The sequence below is a fragment of the Rhipicephalus microplus genome, chromosome 4, assembly GCF_043290135.1.
Source record: "Rhipicephalus microplus isolate Deutch F79 chromosome 4, USDA_Rmic, whole genome shotgun sequence".
NCBI lineage: Eukaryota > Metazoa > Arthropoda > Arachnida > Ixodida > Ixodidae > Rhipicephalus > Rhipicephalus microplus.
Window position 1 is genome coordinate 171,365,422 of NC_134703.1, and position 17,378 is coordinate 171,382,799.

Sequence of the window (17,378 nt, forward strand, 5' to 3'; positions counted from 1 at the left end):
CTAGTCGACCCCCCTAAGCGGTGCTTACGAAGGAACAGTATTTTCATATTAAATGTTTACTGCAGGCCCAGCGTACACAGAGCCAGGGCTGGTGGTCTTCTGAAGAAGGCCGTGCATTTTGCCGGCTGTCAACCTCTTGTCGTCATGGGGGACTTCAATGCCCAGCATCAGGCGTGCGGTTACCTCACCAATACGAAGAAGGGTAGAGACATATGGCTCACGGCAACGGAGGAAGATCTGACACTGGTAACCAATAAGGACTTCCCGACCAGGAGAGGGAACTCGGTGTGCCGAGATACAACCCCGGATCTCACCTTTGTCAAGAGTCTGGAAAACGTCAAATGGACCAACACAGCTATCGACCTCGGTAGCGATCATTGCATCATCGAAGTGCTCATAGAGGTTGCCCACAACAAGACGAGGACCTTCAAGTTCATCGACTGGGACTTGTTCCGAGCCAACCGCTCCGAGCGCGCCCTTTCCCCGGATGCGGACCTAGACTCTTGGTGCGACGGGTTAAAAGAAGATGTGGCCAGCGCCACCAAAGAGGTGACAACCGATCTGGAGGTGGACAGGATGGACAGTAGGCTCGCGCATCTGTTGGAAGCCAAGCAGGCACTGCTCGCGAGATGGAAGACTCAGCGCCATAACAGAAGACTGCGCAAGAAAATGTCCGAAATCAACAAAACGGTAGGAGATCATTGCAAGGTCTTATGCAAGCAGCAATGGGTTGAGCTCTGTGATTCTATGGAGGGCCAACTCAAGACCGGTAAAAGCTGGAGACTCCTCAAACACCTACTGCACGACGGCAACACCAAGTCCAATCAGAAGAGAGCTTTGGCGAAAGCTGTCCATTTGGCCACCGACTCAACTCCAGATGAGGCGATCACGGAGAAGCTCATAGACAAGTACCTGGCGGCCACGGACGATCCGGTACCTCCCCAGTTTCCCGACTACGAGGGGCGCGACGCGCCATCGATGGACGAGGACTTCACCGTGGCTGAGGTCAAGCGGGTTCTCGCATCCCTCAATAGCAGATCCGCCCCTTGGCCAGATGGGGTAACCAACAAAATGCTCAAGCACCTCGACGACGACTCGATCGAGTTTCTTACAGACAAGATCAACGAAATCTGGCGCAGCGGTTTCATTCCCAAGAGCTGGAAAGCGGCCTGCACAGTACTGATACCCAAGCCGGGTAAGGCACCGAGCATCGAGAATCTTGCCAATCTCGTTGACGTCGTGCGTCGGGAAGGTGGCCGAGCACGCCATGCTCAACCGCCTCACTGACCACCTCGAGTCTAACGAATGCTATACCCACAACATGATTGGCTTTCGGTCGGGGCTCTCGACTCAGGACGCCATGAAGCTGATCAAGCACCAGGTCATTGACTCCGGCTCCGCCGACACCAAGGCGATTCTTGGATTGAATTTGGAAAAGGCTTTTGACAACATATCACACGCCTTTATTCTCAAGAGCTTGTCTGAGTTTCACGTCGGCAAGCGGGCGTACAATTTTGTGCGCTCCTTCCTTTCGTCGCGGTCCACAAGACTGAAGATTGACGATTTTTCGACCCACGGAATTACCCTTGGGCCAAAAGGGACACCTCAGGGGGCGGTGATCTCCCCGACGCTGTTCAATATCTGCATGATCAACCTGTCGAGGGCCTTGAACAAAATCCCGAACATTAACCACACGATCTACGCAGACGACATCACCATCTGGTGCCTCAGCGGATGTGAGGGTCAGGTCGAGAGTGCTTTGCAAGAGGCCATCGATGTGACGGAGCGCTATCTCATCCCCACCGGGCTAAGGTGCTCGCCCGCTAAGTCCGAGCTCTTACTGTATAAGAAGAGGCCCAGAGGCGGTTCTCACCGGTCCTGGAAGCCAGCAATGGAGAGCCACATTACGTTATTCACCGGTAACGGCTCCCCAGTTCCGCGGGTGGACACTATCAGGGTCCTTGGAATGTTTATCGAGTCTAACGGAGCCAATGGAGCCGCCGTCAAACGCATTTGTTCCAAGACCGAAAGCGCCCTCGGACTGATTCGAAGAATCGCTAACAGGCACCGCGGAATCAGGGAGGACAATCTGATCCGGATTATCCACGCATTCGTGCTATGCCACCTCGCTTATTCGGCGGCTATGCACAACTGGCTCGTGTCGGAGCGCAACAAAATCAATGCCCTAATCAGAAGAGTCTTCAAGCTGGCCCTTGGCATTCCCGTTCGAACGCACACGGAAGACCTCCTGAAGTTGGGAATCCACAACACGTTCGAAGAAATTGTCGAAGCCCAAGAGTTTGCACAGTTTGTCAGACTGTCTGGCACCCCAACGGGTAGAGCCATACTCGGCATGCTGGGACGAAACTCCACGGTTGTCGGTCCTGACGCTGTGAAGCTGCCCAACGACGTAAGATCCAAGATCCAGATTGCGCGGATGCCGCGCAATATGCATCCAACCTACAACGAAGCACGAAGACGAGCCAGGGGTAAATCTCTGCTCGCCAGTGCCCGCTTTGACAAGGATCGAGCCTGCTTCGTCGATGCTGCTTCGTACATTCAAGAAGAAGCCTTCTCCTCAGTGGTCGTCGACTGTTATTGCAGAGTCATCAGCTGCGCTACCATCCGCACTTCTAGTTCCAGCGTTGCAGAGCAGGTTGCCATTGCTCTTGCATTGACGGACGGTGTACATGACACAATTTATTCAGACTCCAAGGCCGCTATCAAGGCCTTCCAGATGGGCATGGTGGCTCGCCAGGTCCTACAGATTATTCAAAAAGTCAAAGACCTCAAAAATCACTCATTGGTCTGGTTTCCTGCGCACTTTGGAACCATTGAGGGTGCCTCGCTCAATCCCAACGAGGAGGCGCACTCGGCTGCACGAGGTTTGACTGACCGTGTGCCGGGTAACGCGTCATCTCCTGGGGGACCTGAGCCTCTCTGCTCGTACAACGAGATATGCAAGCACCACTATCTGCCAAGAAGACTGCTGCCTCTACCACACTCCTCGCTATGCAGGGCCCAAGCTGTTACTCTCCGACTGCTACAAACAAACACTTACCCGAGCCCTGCGGCACTGCACACAATGTACCCTGAACGGTTTTCAAGCCCGGACTGCCCCCTGTGTGGTGGTTATGTGGACTTCGAGCATGTACTGTGGGGCTGCACCTCTGCCGGTCCCCCTTTCACCCAAGAGGAAATGAAGCGACTCATTAAGGCCCAGGACCAGACCTCTCAAATCCTGGCCGTCCAGAGGGCCCGCGCGAGGGCCGTCAGGTTTAACCTGATGGTCCCCGAGTGGGCCTAGCCAGGTGACGCTGATTTTACTCGCGTCTATTGTGGACCGAATAAAGTTGTTTCACTCACATAAGACACAACTTATGGGCCAGCTTTAATGAATAAGAAGATTATAGGTGAAACAAATGCTTTAAAATATATTGTGGCTGCATCAACGCATACAAGCTATGTAATTCACAGCACAGTTGCGTCGATGCAGCCACAATATATTTTAAAATATATTGTGGCTGCATCGACGCATACAAGCTATGTAAAGCGCAATAAAGTGAGGACACATGAACTTCTCTTGATGCTTCAGTTCTACATAGATGCTTCAACTGTGCTGCAAAGAAATTTAACCAATGTCTGTGTGTGCAACATTGTCCATTTTAAACTATCTATATGTATATATAAAATTCCTACTGCGAGTTAAGCTACGTAGCACTCCATAACTCTTCCTTTTATTAAGCGCAATTTTTCAAACAATGAACATTATTCATTTTCTGTCTCATGACTTTGGCCCGCAATTCTTGGTTTGTCTTGGTCGATCACAATTGTGCAGCCCTTATTTTGGAGGAATCAAAAAACATCAACCAAAATATATTTTGGAACTGCTCCTCGGTAATATTGCCTTCCCTAAACTGCCACAGCTTGAGATGAGTCATATAGCAAGTCTCGCGCATACCTAGGGCCTACCCTTGAAGAAGCTGGTCCAGCTGTGAAATGCTCAGTTCTTTCTCAAATAAATTTTTTGGTTTGAGCTTTCTCACTTCTCGAGCCCCTTCACAATCAAGCAGACCCAATGTTCCCCTTAGTTCTTAATTTTGTTATATTATGAAATAAATAAAAAATGTAATATTGAAAAGAAAAATACTAATAACTGTTGCGCAAAAAACACAGTCCCACATAAGTACTTGAACGCAATATTGCTTTTATTTTGTTTTAGTACTTAACGCATAAGAAAAGATTGCAGTACATAACAAAACATTGAAAAAAAACTAAAAAAATGACACTTCGCGGGAATCGAACCTGCGCCACTCAGTTGTGCTCGCGTACGTGAACTGAGTGCGTTAGCTTGCTAAGCTATTCGTTTTTTTTCTTTCTTTATTGCCTGTTGACATACAACATTCACAAACATATATACATCAAAGTAGAAACATGAAACAAAAAAGAGGTAAAAGCATCATATTTAACAGGCTTTTTAAAATTCCTTCATCTGTAGAAGGCTTTCTACTTGATGAAGCCATTCGGGCACCTTTTGTTGAACCTTTTGTGCTTCCACGAACGAACAGACAAATTGAAAGAAATATTGCCTAACCGGACGTGCATTACCATCAGCATGGCGCACCGCCATTCTAGATTGCCATATACCGTGCAGGCCCAGTAACATAACTAGGTCAAAAGTTACTCCTTCTTCAATTGATGCTGGTAGAAATCTGATGCCATAGGGATCGAGAGGCAGATCCTTTTTCAAAGTCCTTTGGAGAACATTTCAGAAAAAGACTGCATCCCAGCAGTCCAGGAAAACATATTCAATTGTTTCCGGCTTTTTGTAGAGAAGGCAATCAACACCTCAAGGAAAGAATAAGCCTTTTTCTTGCATCCATGTTTTCACGGGCAAGGTCCCAGTGTGCAACTTAAAGAAAAAGAATTAATGAAAAAGGAATAAAGAAAAGAATACCTCAGTACGGTTTCACGTAAAAAGTTATACAAAGATTTAGTAGAAACAGTTTTTCCTGTTCCCCTATATAGAGCATTATACCGTGTAGGCCCAGGCCAAAATGTCTTAAGCCGTGTAGAAAAAATGGAGGTAACACCTGTTGCTAAGCTATTCGCACAGAAGGGTGTATAAGTGTTTAAGTTATATATATATAAATTTGCTGTTTGCAAGCTATGTGTTGGCATATTTATGTACGATATGTGATTGTATCTATTGTTGTGTGCATATGTTTTGTGATTGTATATACATCACATGCTTTTCGCATGTTGTTCAACTATAGATTGCCGCCCCGTCGCGGATGAAAGCAAGTATTTTTACACCCACACACAAGCTTGAGCAGTTGAAGGTTGTTTCCCGGGGCTCTCTTGCGATTGAGTCGGCCACCACAGGAAACTAGAGTGATACGCCATTAATCCCTGCATCTAGCTGTATTCCGTTTAGTAGCTCTATCGCTTCATGACAAATCGAGCGCGGGGCGCGACGCTATTGCGCACGACCATGCCTCGCGTAGCAGTGACATGAGCTTATTGCGCCGGCCGGCTTGCTTCGATTTGCTTCAGAGCAAAGAAATGTCATACCTTGAAAGATTGCGTACTGCACTATGTCAAAATATTACTGCTTTGTAGTCATCCTATGATTCATTGAGAATTTATAACTCTGATATGACTACTACAGAGCTTTACGTCGGCGACACGCACCGAACGTAAAACCGCACTACGTCTGTCGTAGAAGCAGTAGGAGGCTGTCGTCTGCTAGAACAAAAACAAAACAAAGACCTGCGAAAATATTCATATGTTGTAACTTGTTTTTTGAATAACCGTTTATCACTTTTAAAGTAAATTTGCCAGATAACATGCATTTTCCTTTTCAGTTCATAGCAGCGACAGATGTTTTTTTTTATTTAGCTCACACAGATATCCAAGTCAAATCCATTCACAGCTAAAGCCACATGTTGTTTGTCTTTGTTTCCGTGGGCATGCCGTTTTGATGCGTCTCTCGTGTGTTCGCGCTGCTACACACGAGAGCACGAAATGTTAAATTTACGCAAGGAAGCGCCGTTCCTCGTTCGTGTGATGTGCTAAGATTGCGCCCTATTCCTGCGGTTTTTCGAGTGCGGATCAAGTGTGAGTCGTCCAAGGAATCGGCGGGTTGTGCTGGCGCTCGAAGGACTCCGAGGTGACGGCTGACGCCTGTGGTCGCTTCCCTCAGGACAGTGTGAAAGAAACTAAAGGTAAGGGGGACACTTTTTTATGTAGACCGAGTATGCCACTCAGTGCAAGTGTGTGTTGCCGCACTCGAACGAGGCGTCGTGAAACGGCAACCATACGCGCCTTTGCGAGTGCGGTTGCCGATTCGCTTTGACAACGCTAACGCCAGCAGAGCCATGGCGCATCGGTGCGGCCTTAGTGGAGCTAATTCGCGACAACTGCGGCAACATGCCTGTGTATGGTGATTGATGTTTTCATAAGTACAATGTAGTGAGGAGGACGCAAACGGCGCTTGCTACGTTGTTGATTAAACGAAGCCTGCGGTGCCATTTGATGCAAAGCAGCATTTTCTTCACGTTCGTGGGCGATACAATTTGTAACTTGGCTCAATTCACCTAGCCAACCGCCTAAGTGGGTTGATAAGCATACGTTCACAGTGGAGCGTTATTATACCCCTAAACAGTGACGTATGCTTGTTAAAAGATATAATGTGTGTGCCTAGTGTAGAGAGGGAGGTGTTCGTGCAATCTGTATGTGTACCTGCAAGACGCCTTTGCTTGTAACTAATAATGTACCGGCCAGCACCTACATTGTACGCTTGACTTTGAAGAAAACTTCCATGCACAATGTGAGATTTTGTAATCTGCCAGAACTGCTTTTTATAAAATAATACATTGCCAGCATGTTCAAAATATGTTTCGCTGCTGTGTGGCAGGGGTGCAGTTATCACGCTGTTGTGTAGTTGCTGATGCAAGCACTTATAGTTTTCATGCGTGAATATTTCTCATCTAACTCAACAGGTGTTTGGCTGTTTCAGCACAAACAAGGCAAAGAGAGAAGGAAGACGGGTAATGACAGGACCAATGCCGACTTTTGTTTGCAGGAGAATACACATGTTGGTGTACTCATTGTGACAGCCTTTCTGTGTTGCTTTTTTGCCCAATTTATGCAACGACACAGTTGTCAGCAATATGAGAGAGAACACTGAAATTAGCTATTAAAGATCATAATGACTAAACGCCTAGTAATTCACAGCACAAAGTAAGAACAAAAGACATCAGTATGATCAATGTGGGACGAGTACAGTCTTGCATATAAAAATGTATTGTGCCAAATGTTGCCTAAGCAAAAAACCTCTCTATATTTGCAAATAATGTGATGTAATTTCGAGCACTATACCAGCCGTTCCCTCCCTCTGTGCAAGGGCTGGTTGGCAAGGAAGTTGTTGGTGGCGTTCCTTATAGATTACTGATATGTATGCGATTCTAAACCTGTAGCCTAATATATACGTAATCTTTTGCGCAGTTACATCGCTGCATCTGACACCTACAACTTATTTGCATATTTACATTGCTCTCTTAGTATCTAACACACAAACTTGTAGTGTGCATTGTCACTTCATGAATATCGAGCGGTAAAGGAACTGAGTATATGTGAGACAAGAATCTCTGCTTATTACTTGAAGACATATGAGGCCTTCGATAAAACGAGTTAGACCTTTATTGGGCTTGCGTACTCATCGAGGCGATTCATACATGCAGCTTCAACAAATAGTATCTTCCAGCCCGGTGACCATGCAATTCCTTTCTGCACAAAGCGCAAACACTGAGCTGTACCCGCAGATGGTCGCGTCAAGTGCATATTTACCTTGACTAAAATGTCCAATCAAGCTTTTTCCAACGACCGGTCCCTGCCACGAGTACTAAAGTCTTCGCAAACAAGACACATTGTTATTGACACTGCACATACCACACACAATATTCTCAGTTGAATCGAAATTCTCAATACCTTTCAATGCACTCTACATGCCGCAATAACAGTGCACATTTTTGAAGACTGTGCCGCTGTTCCTTACACAGGTCACCACGTGTGTTCACTTCTGCAAGATAAGCAGATAGCGTGGCAAATATTTTACCACACAGCTAGATGTTTGATGACACATACTACAGCTAGTGTCGACATTGTAACGTGAAGTGTAAGCTTGAAAAAATTAAAACTTTCCCCAAACACCGCACGTCTGTACCTTGCTGAGCCACCAGCGGGACTGTTTTTTCAGCCACACCTTTTACGTGTGCCAGTGACATCATGCTGTGACGGACCTTGGTAGGAGCCTATCGCTGCATACTTCATGTGAATGAGGGTCCTGTTAGAGAAAGCAGGCATTGTTGATTTCGTAACTTGTTCATTTCCAACTGGGCCTTCATTTACACGAGTTGTCTGACTGATATTCAGGCGAACTTTTGTGCAATAAATTATAGAGTTGGCAGTCTATGCTTACCCCATACTGTTGTTACTGGTGTTTCTCGTTGTTACTTTGCACTGTTCATTAATGCTCACCTACAGAAACTAGCCTCGCTTGCCACTGTTTTGGACAAGATGCAGCTGGCAAGTGCGATGGTGTTCATAACGCGAAATGCTCAAGCAAAAATTATCGTTTCATATTCAGTTAGTTGCATTCATATCAGTACATTATAAGTAATCATTCATTAAACATGAATCCGTGTTCTTTCACATAATGCTCACAACTTTTATATCAAATTGAATGGTGTTTATAAAAAACACGGGTTTTAGCTAAACTTCATGCTGTTTTCTTGAACAGCTGACAAAACGCTATTGCATGCTTACTTGCCATGAATTGGATTGTGTTTGAAATGCATTGCAATTCTTCACCGGACTGCCAGTACACTTCACATTGGGGGAACATTTATTAACCATGGATTGATTAATTTTTAAGAACGGAAATAAAGAAGCGGCAGGCCAAGATACTTACTTGATATTGGCATCCGTTTCGCTACCCAGCGCATTATCATACAAACTTCCTATAGAGTGGTTATGCGTCTTGCATGTGTGTCTGTAAACCAATAACTTTGGGTAGAACTATATTTGTCTTATAAATGGTTGCAGGACTGTGGAGGCTGTAGGGCTGCTTAGCCAATATGAATGGTGGAATCCCTGGACTTGTGTTCAACCATGCTGCATCAGTTGCTTGGTGTTTTCACGGCATCTGTACAGGTGTGTTGGGTGAGTAAAGCAAGCAGGTTTAAACACAGGGAAAAGTATAATATGGCAGCACCTCTTGTGCGTGCCTAACATCCCGTGTATATCAAATATTTATCTTGCACCTTGTGGCCTGTAATTTTTAAAGACACACTTTTTTGCTTTATATTTGAGTCTTGATGCTTCGACAGCAATGTACTTGTGTTTGACAGCAAGTGTTCTTGAACAAATAACTGATCTCAATTATGACAAAACACCCTTCATACTTGGTCCTTAGCATAAGCTTGCACATATCTATAGCAGATTCAATTGTTCATTTTTTGCTGTGATGATAATGGGCAAGTAGCAAAGGCAAGTTCAGATTGGAGTGGTCGGTGACGTCTGTTTAGGCACTGCCATATTGCTTTGCAACCAGAGTTACTTGTGGCCACATATACAATGAAGCCATATGACGTGCATTCTAAATGAGATTATCATATCACATTTCACTGCATCTTAATATGTGTCGAACAAATGCAGATATCTTTAGCTTGCCACTATAAAGGGATCCTAAACCAACACAGGGTTGAAATTTAGTCGTGGTGTTGCAGCTGTGTATGACTCTGCAATGGATGCATAGCCGTGATAATTTTTCTATATGTTGTCACAATAGTAATGTTACACACATTGGACGATACAAAAGAGGTCCTCGCTTATTTCGCTTTTTTTCGCTATGCTTCTTTCTTTTCTCTTCTTGCCATGTGCTCTTCCTCACTGTGCAAGGGGCAAGAACAGTGGCCACGCAAACACGTATTTATAAAAATGTTGAAAGGTGAGCACTGAGGGGCTGAAGACTTCCAAAAGGCTCAAAGAGGTAAAAGTATTGTTTCTAGCTACTTTTTGGGCACCCATATCTAGTTGTGCTGCTGCAGTTGTCATTGTTGATCAGGACACTATTCTGAAGTCGTTGCACACATTTGCTTGAAATGTTAAAAAAATAATTGGAGGTGGCTTGGCACCCTTCATTGCAGTTACATACAGACCTAGGTTTAAATGCGTAAGCAAATTCTGTTCACTGTAAATCAATTCTAATGATATCTGAAATTCAGGAAATATTCACAGAAAAGCTCAGGAAAGTGATTGCCCGTTGAACGTGAAGGAGATACCCTTCTTCTAAAAGGTCAATAGACTGTCTAGTAGTCTCAATATTACATGCACTATAAAATATTCTGGTGTGGTGCTCTTTATGCATGTTATAATGAGAGGGGTTTTTAATAGAACTGTTGTCACTTTGCCCTGCGTTGCTGAAATTGTTCGCATAGTTATAATACATGAATCACTTTATGCCTTTTGATTTTATGTAAATGGTTTGCTTACCCAGTCGGTATAACTTGATTTGGATAAAATCATAAATGCTCTAAAATTTTTTTTACTGTACAGCAGGTTTATTTTTAAAATACGCGACCATAGATGTGAACGCAGTTGGTGGTGTGCTTGATGGATGCTTAAATATCACCACTCTAACTACACCTGCTACAGTGCATAGTGTGACAAAAGTAATGGTACTTAACATTACTGGCAGCATACAGTTTTATGTCTCAAAATGTGTTAGAAAGCCTGGTTAAAATGTGTGTACATTTTTTTTCGCTCCAACTAAATATTCTGGTCTACTCAAAGCAGCTTCTGCTCTTTTAAGGTCCTCAAACTATTAGGTGTTCAAAAGAAGTATCAAAGCCATATCCTTTCTTTGTCAGCCTACTCACCACTTTAATAATAAGAATTACCCGACAACATTACCCAGGAAAATATAGGGATGTTATAAAAAGTAATGTCAATTCAATTGTCAAAAAATGTCAACCCATTAGTAACTTGCCGCCAAGTTACGTTTTCGTTCAGTTTTCTTTTCACAATTTTGTTAAAGTTATTTTTGATAACATCGCCTATAGTTTGTTTGGCATCATTGTCTGCTAGTTCTCATTATAATGTGTTCAACAAAGACAACGAACCCTTAAATTTATAGTTCTTTCCTTCACTCATGAATCTGAAACATTGAATCTCAGTAATCTTAGTGGTGTGTGACTTGTTTTTTTTAATCAGTTGTGCGTGTGTTCAAGTACATGCATTTAGGTGGGAGGGCGAACCATTGCCACCTCCTGTGACTAGCAGATTTTTTTAGAACTAACAGATGCATAATGCTGCTAAAGAAGTATAGGGATATTGGAAGTAATCGTAATGCAATTGCCAGTGGGCGACAAAAGGTGTCCACAACTCGCCATAATGGTAACAGGCAGCGCTGACTGACTCTTCCATGATTAATTACACATATATACCGTACAAAATGGAAGGAGGATAGCCGCCGTGGTAGCTCAGTTGATCGAGCATCGGACATGTTATTCGAAGTTCGCAGGCTCTGTCCCTGTCCAGGGCAGGTTATCTTTGTTCCTTCTACTTTTCTTTCTTCACAACTACAACACTTCTATTCTTCTTGCAGATTTTCTGGTGTAAAAAAGGTACCTTATAATCTGAAGAGACAAACAGAATGTGCCAGTGTATGAGTTAGCACTTGTAGTGGTTACAAGTAAGATATGTTTTGAAGAATAAATCATTCTGCCACTTGCCTAAAGTATGGCTACAGCACATGGTGCTGGATGGACTTTGTTATTTTTTAATCGAGCTATCTTGAATTCTAATTTTATAAAAACATGGGCTACTCATGACGGTATCACACACTTTAATGCCACAAAGAATATGCAGCGAACAATGTTATAAATGCGAAATTGCATAAGGATAAGGTGAAAACTGCACCATCAACGAGAATGTACAGGGAGCACAAGGTGCAGGCGTCATTCCTTCTGCCCGTGCTTTTCAAGTGCGAGCTGTTTTCACCTCGTTCTGATCAACTAACTAGATTGAGATGTGTTGTTATAGTGCATAAGGATGCTCCACGGGAAACTAGGTTTGTCTCAAACTCTGTGTGTCTTTCAACCTATATGGTGCCAGGTTCAAGAGTTCATGCAGACCAGATCGTGTAAAGCAGGACACCAGTTTAACATAATAACATGGCTTCAAGCATAAAGCAGTTAATGGAACCCAATATCAATTTTTATAGTAGCTGTTTTTTTCTGCAATAGAAAGCTTACTGGCCTGATCGTATAAACATGCAGTGAAAGAAGAGAATTTTCGGGGCTTGTTTCTTTTTGTTTGACATGGCTTTCATGAGTACATCTTGTGGTAACACAGAAAGTGCCAGAAACATTTTAAGAATTTTCGGGTCTCTGACTGCTGTGAAGTGTCAGACAACACAGGCAGCAAACAGTGGGAGGTCAGCATAACAGCTTTATATGTTTGTGCATTGCAGTTTGCTGCGAAAGCATGCATTTCATGTGCGTGTGAAATGCACATATTTCGCATTGTTTGCCACGATGACAGTGCTGCTTTTCGAGGGTTGAATCCTCTGCGTAGGCAGCACAGAATAATGTTGGCACAGGTAATATGGATATATGCTGCAACTTTGACCACTAATGTTTTGCATGTTAAAGCATCAAATAATTTGTAGTAAACAAACAGGCTGCATGACATACTAATTTTTAGGCCTTTTAAGTGAAATCTTAAAAGGAAATGCCACTCAAGCTGCAAAAAGAATGCAGTTCAATTCACATTTTTTGATTTCCACTTCCAATCACACATTCTGGCAACTTGTCAGTCTCTTTAATGAAGAAATCCTAATCAAAATGTTTAGCTGATTGGGTTGGTACTGATGTTGAATTTTGTGCACTGCTCATGAGTAGAACGATAGATTCGTGCCCTAACCTTAAGTACTGCCTGAAATCGATCAGGCAATCTTTGCATATTTTTAGTATCGTTGCACGATCAGTGCCAGCTTAAGCTATGCCATGAAAGCGGCCCACAGCGTCCAGCTAATGTTGTTTTCGTGTGCAACTGTAGTTGTGGTTGTGCTGAATGACCTTTCTTTATATTCATACATAACAAATTTACTCTTTTAGTGTCAAGTGCATCTTCGGATCGATTGTAAATGTTTTCATATGCGATGCCTTAAGTTTTATAAGAAGTTCCTCAGTGTGCCACGAGGAAATGTGTGTTCAGCATAAATTTGTATATCAATATATACAACTCCTAAAGCCTCGTCTACAACTTTGTGCAGGTTGACCTTGAGCAGAAAACGAGGAGCGGCAGCAGCCCCCAGAAAAGAGCAAGCACCCTCCAAGCTCCCCAAGCTCTCTTCGACAGGAACAGCAAGGTCACTGTGTGGCATTGAAAACCATTGCAAGGAATGCCTTATCAGGACACTGTGCTGCTCTTTCATCGCAGAACACAAAGTTGACCACTCCAGAGGAACTTCACGCTGTGTATTGTGAGTGCGTCAGTGGTTTTGTTTTCTCCAGCCAGCAGTCAAGGAATAATGTGTCAGATTCAGCCGGGATGGCTAGAGGGAGTCGGGCAGGCATGTTTGGACATTTGTCTAGCCAAGTAGTGCCAATTTTTGCACTGGTCCTGTTGGAGTTACTGCCACAAATGACAGAAGCTTCGTCACCTCTCTAAATGTACAGATGTGTCGGGAAAGATTAGCTGCATTAGTTTTTTCTATACCTGATTGCTGCCAACATTCGTCATTGTACAGGAGTTTTGTTCCTCACTTAAGGGTGTAAAGCCCTCCACAGAAAAAATGCTACACGTCTACTTACAGAAGGCCCCAAGGCCCTACTTGTAGGTTTTTTCGGCTTGTATGATAAGCACCTCATTTGGGTGTACATGAACATTTTATAAACATGTACAGCAAGAAATTTGGGTGGCTGGTCATTTTGTCGTTATCATGTTTCTCGCAATATTCTTGAGCATGTTGTGCATTACGTTGTCAATCTGGTTCATGTGCATAAAAGACATTACGCAGTTTCAGGCTACTTCAAGCACTGTTAGTATAAAAAGCCAGGAAGCAAGCTATCAATAATTTTTTTAACACATTTGCTCAATCTGATGAATGATACATCACTAAACTTTCGTGCGTATTTATCAATGTAAGCTCGTCTTAGTGTTATCCAAAATGAAGATGCGAGTCGACAGATAGAAGCATCTAGTCGGGTAATCAGGGTGAACAGTGGAAGTGCCTCAGACGGGCTGGCCGATGTTGGGATAGGAGGACCTAGTTTTTAGAAGTCACCATGTCATCCTTGGCGTGTTAGTTTATATGGGGTTAGTAATGACATCATTTTTTGGTGTAGGCGTGTGTGCCTGTTGGAAATGTTTGTCTGAGAAAAAACCTATAACGCAGAAGAGTGCAGCCCTTGCTTCATTTCAAGTTAGGTTGCGTTGATACAAAGTGTTTTCCTGTCGGAGGTTGGGGGTAAGAGAAGCAAAAAAAGGTAAAAGAAAGAGAAGAAGTAAAAAGAAGAAAGAAAAGGGGAATGCAAAGTAAAATTAGTGTGCTACACTGCTCCTACTTTGCATCTCCCCTTTTCTTCTTTTTTTCCTTTGTTTTCTTTTTTCATCTTTTTTGTCACATTTGCATTGTCCCATCTAGTGCATGAATCAATGACACATGGCTTTGCTGAAGCAAAGATGCCTATGTGGTGTTGGATTGAACAGTTCATTGTACTTCATTCAGTTAATTACAGGCTGATCAGTCTTGCAATAAGCGCTTCCTGTCTATCACCACACATGATCAAATGAAAAGTTTGCGCTTGGCTCTTAGTATACTGGTATATAGCTTGTGTCTTGGACTTCTCAAAATGAATGTTATTTTGCTGTATTTATGGTAATGAATTTATCCAACATGAAAATATCTTGCCTTGTGAACCTTGTCAGACCTGCCTTTCTTTTTTTTCTATGCAGGCGTTGTATGTAAGGAAGGCAGTAACAGAGAGGTGATAGCTTGAGCTTCGAAGAATAAATGCTAGCAGTGAGACAATTCCACATCAAAGATCCCAGCCATTTTGCCAACCATCCTAAATGTGTTTTGAAAAAAAAATGTTGTGCTCGTTTACTGTATTGAAAACAGAAAAAATGCTAAAATCTATCCCAGAGAACAAAATATTAGGCCACCTTGGTGCCTTCTGGACTTCCCAGGATGTCGTCTGGTTGTTGTTTGTAAAAAGTAAAAAGAAGTATTTCAAAAATACTGCCTTTTCTACACTAAATTTGGTCTAGGCATTAAGTACAGGTGATTGTGTGTAGCGCATGAAGCTCAGTAAAATTAGTGCAATTTTTTTGCCACATCAAAAGCAAGGAAGTAGTTCTCTCTATATATGGCAAGTTATATGATTACACTTTGTTTTAAAGAATAAATTAATTTTTGAAGTTTCCTAATGATGGCTGTTTTCTGCATTTGATATATGACAGCTTCCGTTCCGTAGTTCCCCACCATGGCCCTCAATAGGAGACTTCAAAAATCATTTTTCTCATTGAAACAAAAATTGTAATGATAATACTTGCCATATAACAAGAACTGTTTATTTGCTTTCAACTTACACATAAAAGTAATTTTCTATTAGACAAACACATTGTTCAAATTGCATCTCAATGTGGACAAAAACGATTATATAGTAATATTTGTATTCTGGACCTAACATTATTTTTTTTCGTGAAATATAACTTCTGTGGAGTTAGTATTTGTGGCACAAATATTCATACAAAGTGCAGTATTGCCATACAAGAAATGCAAACGATAAATAGGTTGGCTAAATTCTTCAAAGCCTATGTAGCGGATAAATTGCACTAATGTTACTCGACTTCAAGTACTTTAAAGAAGCACCTTTACTTAATATGTAGATCAAATTTGATATGGCAAGAAAAAGCGGTACTTTTAAATTTTTCTCACAAATAACACCCGCACCACGTTCTGCGAAATTCTGAAGCTTCCCACGTGACCACTACGTTTTTTTTTCTTGAAATTTAATTCTGCAAATAACTATTTTCGAAAGAGTAAATTACTATCATTTTTAAAACTATATATCTGTGATGGTCGCCAGGCAGTATGGTTATGGTTTGGATGTTTGGTGTATATAGCACAGTGGGAAAAACAACAAATGTCTGAGCATCCTTTCACGCTCGGGCAATTATGAAAGCATTTGTTTGTTAGCAGCAATTCAATTAAGCCCTTGTCTTCATGCTTAGGCCCAGAAACAAAACACAAGTAACCAAAGTAGTCCTAAGAGTCATGCACTCTCGCTGTTCTAAGGCTGTGGAGCCTAATTTAGTGCCAGCTTCACCACTTTTTTAAAATTCAGATTCAACCAACAGGTTTTGGAGGAAAGTGCATTTTCAGCTAAATTGTTTCACACCAGTTACTTAGATAAAAACGGCAAGTAGAGGTAAAAATACCAATTTAAAAGCATTGTAGGTAATAACAAAAAGGTCTGCTTTCTTTATTTGTATGGTGCTTTGCCTGAACACTGTGCTTTTTGTGGTATAGTTCATTGTCTAGTGAACATAGGCCTTAGAAACTAACATTAGCCATGTTGAGGTCGATTTCTTGGTTATAGTCATAGTAGCCATATTAAAAAATATGACTTCAAACTTGATTGTTCTTTTGAAGATTTTTTTGCATAATGCTATTTCAGAGCCTCAGTCAATTTTGACAATTTTGTTATAAGAAAACATGATGTCATAATAGGGTCACTTTTTATAGAGTCATTCAGTTTTACCTTACCTTTTACATTCCGAATAGAGCAGTTATTTTCAATATCGGTATTCAAAATGGAATGAGCATGCTGTATGTAGTAAGGTGTAAGCACTTACAGATAGCACATGCACCCAACTTCTCTGTTGGCAGTTTATTTCTGTTATTCTTGATTGATATGTGGGGTTTCACGTCCCAAAACCACTATATGATTATGAGAGACGCCATAGTGGAGGGCTCTGGAAATTTCGACTACTTGGGATTGTTTAACGTGCTTCCAAATCTTAGCACACGTGCCTACAGCATTTCTGCCTGCATTGTAAATGCAACCGGTATTCTATACCGCGACCTGCGGGTCAGCAGCCGAATTTCTGTTACTCTTGCTCCCCTATTTCTGTGCAGTTCGGTTATAGTTGTCTGGCTTGTACAGATTTTAATGACACCTGCCTTATCCTGCTTGCTTTCATGGTGATTTTAACTTTCAAATTTGCATAGGTTTACCTCTCGAAATTGTTCAAGATGCCAATTTTGGGCACAAACTGTATAGTATAAAGGCAACAGATGT